Genomic DNA, 7,500 nt, shown 5'->3' with positions numbered 1-7,500 from the left:
AAAATGTGGTAAAATGAAGAAATATAAATCTTAAAATAAACATTGTAAAAACAAGTAGTCAAAAATACTCTAATACAGTATGAAAGAACAAAATTCCACTCTTCCCAAATTGGTACACAATTAAGTGGATTATTGTTCCCTCTAGCTCAAGAGTTACTAAAATCATATGTATGACTATCTGCTTAGATTAAGGTCATTCCGACATATTACACTATACTTTAATCTACTTCATCGCACACACTGCCACACTCTCAATTTTTAGACTGAGGTGCTATAAATTTAGACTTATGGAACATGGAAAATGGGGTGTCAGATTCTTCCCAGAGGCTGCTAATTTTGCAACATCCAGAAGTTTTGAGAAACAAAGTTTTCATTTTGGATACTAAAAATATATTTTTTCAGAGAAAAATTTGCAAAACAAAATATTCAAAATAATAATCAAACCATAAATCTTCCCTATGGCATGAATTCCAGTAATCTAATTCTTTTCATATCTACAATGATAAATATGGATATAATTTGCCTTTTTCCTAACTATTCAAACCTTGAGGTCTTTACAGTGGAGATATATTTTGGAGACAGCTGAAATGTTATTTTCATTAGTAAAATAAATTTTTGAATATACTTACCCGATGATCATGTAGCTGTCAACTCTGTTGCCCGACAGAAATCTACGGTCGGGATACGCCAGCGATCGCTATACAGGTGGGGGTGTACACAACAGCGCCATCTGTGAGCAGGTACTCAAGTACTTCTTGTCAACAAGAACTCAATTTTCTCCTCGGTCCACTGGTTCTCTATGGGGAGGAAGGGTGGGTCCTTAAATTCATGATCATTGGGTAAGTATATTCAAAAATTTATTTTACTAATGAAAATAACATTTTTCAATATTAATCTTACCCGATGATCATGTAGCTGATTCACACCCAGGGTGGTGGGTGGAGACCAGCATACATGTTAACAAAGAAGCTAAGTATCCCGTATTTTTCAATATTAATCTTACCCGATGATCATGTAGCTGTCAACTCTGTTGCCCGACAAATCTACGGTCGGGATACGCCAGCGATCGCTATACAGGTGGGGGTGTACACAACAGCGCCATCTGTGAGCAGGTACTCAAGTACTTCTTGTCAACAAGAACTCAATTTTTCCTCTGTCGTGCCACCGGCTAGACCTACTTGGATACGCTGTTGATTCTGGAGTTATTGTTCACGATTTGGTGATGTATTTGCTCTAGAGTTTAGCCTTCGCTATTCAGGAAGCTTTATCATTAGCTTAGCAAGCTTTTGGAATTAATTTGATTTAATTATGGTGACGAAGAGAGTATGAACTCTCTTTCACTTTTAAATGGCCGACCCTTCCCTTAGACGGAAGTGTTGGTTTCGAAGAGAGTATAGACTCTCTTTCTTAATTTTGCTTAACAAAGTTATAGATTTATTTTATATCTCTCCGCCTTTTATAGGCCTCTTCGATTAACTTCCTTTTATTATAAACTTATAAAAATTAATTTTTATGTTTGTTTATATGCGACCTTTCCTAATAGTAGGCGGTCATTACTTGGAACCGAAGTTAATTAACATTGAGCCCGTCATATCGTTTTTCCTGTTAAGATTTTATGCTATTTTAATTTTAATGTTTTTGAAAGAATTTCTTTGATAGTCTCGTACTGTTTTCAAAGTTGAACTAACGTTTTGTTTTGTCTCCGCAGTTGTTGATGTTCAGAATGTTCAACTTGCGCTCTATCGTTACGATAGAGAGAGAGTATTCACGGTTTCACGTTGCAGTAAGAGTAAACCGATTCTAGCGTTTTGTTCATTCTTTCTTAGCTTAAATGGTTTTAATTCTAATAAAGGAACTTTTTATTTGGGAAATCTTTCAGTTTTTTCCTTTAACAAATAATATGTTTTAACGATATATATAATTGGGCTCATCTCTCAGGTTCTAAGTCAAGAGAGAGAGAGAGAGAGATAGAGACGGAGGGAGAGAGAGGAGGATAAACGTTTCGTTCAAGCGGGTAACGTTGTTATCGTTTTTGCTCTTCTCCCTAGTCTCTTTAGGGGAAGAAGGTAAAACGTTTCTAGAGTTTTATTCTTGTTCCCAGGCTTTATGCGGTGAGAGATTTTAAACGTAGTTTATTTGATCTAGTGTTTAGTCTCTTTTTCAGCCACTGAATTCTTTATCTTTCATTATGTTTTTCTGTTACATTGTAATACTGTTTTCGCAATTACTAACTTTTAATGAAGGATAGGATTGCGTGTTTCAGGTACAAACCACTTAAAGTTTCGAGTTCAGTGAAATAAGTGCAAACAGAAAATCAAAAGTGATAAAGTGATAAGCGCAAAGTGTTACAGTGTTGCGTTCGAGGGTTCGTCTGTTCGTGCCAGTTGTTCGCCTAGTCTGGGACCTCTTACAAGCTCCCAAGCCCAGGGGAGAAGTAATGTCGAAGGACTTATGGGTTCATCAGGCCTTGATCGACGAACAGACGTTTCCCTCCGTGGTTTCGGGTGTATCTACACACGTTGCCGACGTGATCACCCCACCCACACAAAGACGAGAGAGCCCATTTATTCCTCGTCTGCGGAAGAGGTTTCTCGCAGAAACCATGGACCAAATCTTGCAGCTTTTAAGTGCAAGTCGGTCCCTTCCGCGCAAGTCCAACGGCCTAGGTGTAGCCACTGGGTCAGTTCGGACTTGCTGCAGTACGACAACTGCACACCTCCCAGAGAGGCAAGGTGGTACCGCAACAGGCAGTAACTCCGTCTGTTGCCGCACCAGCTGTTTTAGACCCTCAGTCACAACGGACAGTAGCTCCGTTTGTTGTTGTCTTTCATAGACCCTAGTGGTCCATACTGCAGACTATACAGTCTCAGCTTGCTCCTTCATACAGGAGTATCATGCTGGAAGGTTGACAATGCAGCCTGTTAACCTACAACCCGCCGAGGTTGTGCGCTTAGCAGATACTGCGGCTGCCTGCTCCCACCCTCCACCTGTGAGAGCTCCACCTCCGATGCGCAGTCCACCCTGCCAGACGCATGTTCTTGCTGCGCCTCCTGCTTTCATGTGTGAGCTGCCGCATCGGGAGTTGCCGGGTTCCAGCACTATGCGGCAACCTCCTCAACCCATGAGGCAGGAGCCTCATGCTATGCGGCATCCTCCTCAACCCATGAGGCAGGAGCCTCATGCTATGCGGCAACCTCCTCAACCCATGAGGCAGGAGCCTCATGCTATGCGGCATCCTCCTCAACCCATGAGGCAGGAGCCTCATGCTATGCGGCATCCTCCTCAACCCATGAGGCAGGAGCCTCATGCTATGCGGCATCCTTCTCAACCCATGAGGCAGGAGCCTCATGCTATGCGGCAACCTCCTCAACCCATGAGGCAGGAGCCTCATGCTATGCGGCATCCTCCTCAACCCATGCGGCATGAGCCTCATCCCATGCAGCATGAGCCTCATCCCATGCAGCATGAGCCTCATACCATGCAGCATGAGCCTCATCCCATGCAGCATGAGCCTCATCCCATGCAGCATAAGCCGCATGCCATGCAACATGCTCTGCATACCTTACAGCATGCTCTACATACAGCATGCTCTGCATACCTTACAGCATGCTCTGCATACCTTACAGCATGCTCTGCATACAGCATGCTCTGCATACCTTACAGCATGCTCTGCATACCTTACAGCATGCTCTGCATACAGCATGCTCTGCATACAGCATGCTCTGCATTCCTTACAGCATGCTCTGCATACCTTACAACATGCTCTGCATTCCTTACAGCATGCTCTGCATACAGCATGCTCTGCATACCTTACAGCATGCTCTGCATACCTTACCGCATGCTCCTCAATCACACATCTTTGGTTGTTGCCAACTCACAAGACTGTCAAGCAGTTTCATAACGTTGCCTTCTGGTCTGCTGCTTTTGCACCAGTGAAACCCTCACTGAGAGAACTTAGCTTTTCTCGGATATGGTTCCTGTAGATAGAAAGTGCTATTCTCCCTCCTTCTGATATTCCCTTGAGGACTCTGTCATTTGGAGAGGAGCCTTAAGCTGCTTAGCCTCCTATGGACTTTTATTTAAGCATAACATGCTTCCAGGGAGGGTAATGGTTCCGCTTCAGTCGCTAACCCCGTCTGTTGCCACACCTGCTCCCATAGACCTTGAGCTTTGTTGCAAGACATGCAGTCCAAGCTTAGTCCTTGTTAGAGGATTTTTGTTTACGGAGTCAGTGTGTCACTGGGAAGACGTTCAACAACCAGCAGAGGTGACTTGTTGTGACGCAGTGCGGCAACCTCAGCAACCCGATAAGGAGTTGTCTGTACTACCCAGACAGTCTAGACAGTTTCGGGTTGTCGCTGTACTTCCTCGCTTCCCCATGGTTGACAGTTCACAGACTGTGCAGCAGTACCATGATCTTGTGTCCGGCTCCGTCAGACGACTGGCTTTTAAGAGCTCCCACAAGTCGTCGCTGTCTGGAGAATCTCAGATGGACTATGGATCTGACCAAGGAACTGGGCCTCCTGGTCAATTTAGAGGAGTCCCAGCTCGTCCCATCCCAGACCATTGTCTACCTGGGTATGGAGCTTCAGAGTCGAGCTTTTCGGGCTTTTCCGTCGGCCCCAAGGATCTACCAAGCCCTAGAATGCATCCAGAGCATGCTGAGAAGGAACCGATGCTCAGTCAGGTAGTGGATGAGTCTAACAGGGACACTTTCATCGCTGGCCCTGTTCATCGAGTTAGGGAGACTCCACCTCCGCCCCCTTCAGTATCATCTAGCTGCTCACTGGATAAAGGACATGACGCTAGAGACGGTCTCAGTTCCTGTTTCCGAAGAGATGAGGTCTACTCTAACGTGGTGAAAGAACAGCTTTCTTCTCAAGGAAGGTCTACCTTTGGCTGTTCAGAAACCCGACCGCCGTCTCTTCTCGGACGCATCAGACACGGGCTGGGGTGCGACTTTGGACGGACAGGAATGCTCGGGAACATGGAATCAGGAGCAAAGGACACTTCACATCAATTGCAAGGAGCTGTTGGCGGTTCATCTGGCCTTGATAAACTTCAAGTCCCTCCAGCTTAACAAGGTGGTGGAGGTGGACTCCGACAACACCACAGCCTTGGCTTACATCTCCAAGCAGGGAGGGACTCATTCGAGGAAGTTGTTCTAGATCGCAAGGGACCTCCTCATCTGGTCAAAAGATCGAAAGCTCACGCTGGTAACGAGGTTCATTCAGGGCGATATGAATGTCATGGCAGATCGCCTCAGCCGGAAGGGTCAGGTCATCCCCACAGAGTGGACCCTTCACAAGAATGTTTGCAGCAGACTTTGGGCCCTGTGGGGTCAGCCAACCATAGATCTGTTCGCTACCTCGATAACCTAGAGGCTCCCGTTGTATTGTTCTCCGATTCCAGACCCAGCAGCAGTTCACGTGGATGCTTTTCTGCTGGATTGGTCCCATCTCGACCTGTATGCATTCCCGCCGTTCAAGATTGTCAACAGAGTACTTCAGAAGTTCGCCTCTCGCAAAGGGACACGGCTGACGTTGGTTGCTCCCCTCTGGCCCGCGAGAGAATGGTTCATAGAGGTACTGCAATGGCTGGTCGACATTCCCAGGACTCTTCCTCTAGGAGTGGACCTTCTACGTCAACCTCACGTAAAGAAGGTACACCCAAACCTCCACGCTCTTCGTCTGACTGCCTTCAGACTATCGAAAGACTCTCAAGAGCTAGAGGCTTTTCGAAGGAGGCAGCCAGAGCAAGGAGGACATCCACTCTCAGAGTCTATCAGTCTAAATGGGAAGTCTTCCGAAGCTGGTACAAGGCCAATGCAGTTTCCTCAACCAGTACCACTGTAACCCAGATTGCTGACTTCCTGTTACATCTAAGGAACGTAAGATCCCTTTCAGCTCCTACGATCAAAGGTTACAGAAGTATGTTGGCAGCGGTTTTCCGCCACAGAGGCTTGGATCTTTCCACCAACAAAGATCTACAGGACCTCCTTAGGTCTTTTGAGACCTCAAAGGAACGTCGGTTGTCCACTCCAGGCTGGAATCTAGACGTGGTCCTAAGGTTCCTTATGTCATCAAGATTTGAACCTCTCCAATCAGCCTCTTTTAAGGACCTCACATTAAAAACTCTTTTCCTCGTGTGCTTGGCAACAGCTAAAAGAGTAAGTGAGATCCACGCCTTCAGCAGGAACATAGTTTTCACATCTGAAACGGCTACATGTTCCTTGCAGCTCGGTTTTTTGCTAAAACGAGCTTCCTTCACGTCCTTGGCCTAAGTCGTTCGAGATCCCAAGCCTGTCCAACTTGGTGGAGAACGAACTGGAGAGAGTACTTTGCCCAGTTAGAGCTCTTAGGTACTATCTAAAAAGGTCATAACCTTTACGAGGACAATCAGAAGCCTTATGGTGTGCTATCAAGAAGCCTTCTCTTCCAATGTCTAAGAACTCAGTTTCTTACTAAATCAGGCTTCTGATTAGGGAAGCACATTCTCATCTGAAGGAAGAAGACCTTGCTTTGCTGAAGGTAAGGACACATGAAGTGAGAGCTGTGGCTACTTCAGTGGCCTTCAAACAGAACCGTTCTCTGCAGAGTGTTATGGATGCAACCTATTGGAGAAGCCAGTCAGTGTTCGCATCATTCTATCTCAAAGATGTCCAGTCTCTTTACGAGAACTGCTACACCCTGGGACCATTCGTAGCAACGAATGCAGTAGTAGGTGGGGGCTCAGCCACTACATTCCCATAATCCCATAACCTTTTTAACAAAAATAACATAAAATAAATAAGTACCTGGTAAGGAAGACGACTTGAACCATTACTCTGCCTTTATTAAGTACGTCTTCCTTACTGAGCGTAGCGGTCCTCTTAGGATGCTGAACGACTCTTAGGTGCTGAAGTATAAAGGGCTGCAACCCATACTAAAGGACCTCATCACAACCTTTAACCTCGGCGCTTCTCAAGAAAGAATTGACCACCCGCCAAATCAACAAGGATGTGGAAGGCTTCTTAGCCGACCGTACAACCCATAAAAAGTATTCAAGAGAAAGGTTAAAAAGGTTATGGGATTATGGGAATGTAGTGGCTGAGCCCCCACCTACTACTGCATTCGTTGCTACGAATGGTCCCAGGGTGTAGCAGTTCTCGTAAAGAGACTGGACATCTTTGAGATAGAATGATGCGAACACTGACTTGCTTCTCCAATAGGTTGCATCCATAACACTCTGCAGAGAACGGTTCTGTTTGAAGGCCACTGAAGTAGCCACAGCTCTCACTTCATGTGTCCTTACCTTCAGCAAAGCAAGGTCTTCTTCCTTCAGATGAGAATGTGCTTCCCTAATCAGAAGCCTGATTTAGTAAGAAACTGAGTTCTTAGACATTGGAAGAGAAGGCTTCTTGATAGCACACCATAAGGCTTCTGATTGTCCTCGTAAAGGTTATGACCTTTTTAGATAGTACCTAAGAGCTCTAACTGGGCAAAGTACTCTCTCCAGTTC

At 45.5% G+C, this 7,500-nt stretch overlaps 1 protein-coding gene across 1 annotated transcript in view; it reads right to left on the bottom strand.

Annotated features, from left to right (window-relative positions):
* LOC137643604 (uncharacterized) overlaps positions 1-7,500 on the bottom strand; it is a 17,445-nt gene that overhangs the window by 650 nt on the left and 9,295 nt on the right. The window lies entirely within an intron of this gene.

This window comes from Palaemon carinicauda, chromosome 7 (genome assembly GCF_036898095.1).
Source record: "Palaemon carinicauda isolate YSFRI2023 chromosome 7, ASM3689809v2, whole genome shotgun sequence".
Lineage (NCBI taxonomy): Eukaryota > Metazoa > Arthropoda > Malacostraca > Decapoda > Palaemonidae > Palaemon > Palaemon carinicauda.
Note: the sequence above shows the minus strand (reverse complement) of the source record. Positions and strands in the feature narration are given on the sequence as shown.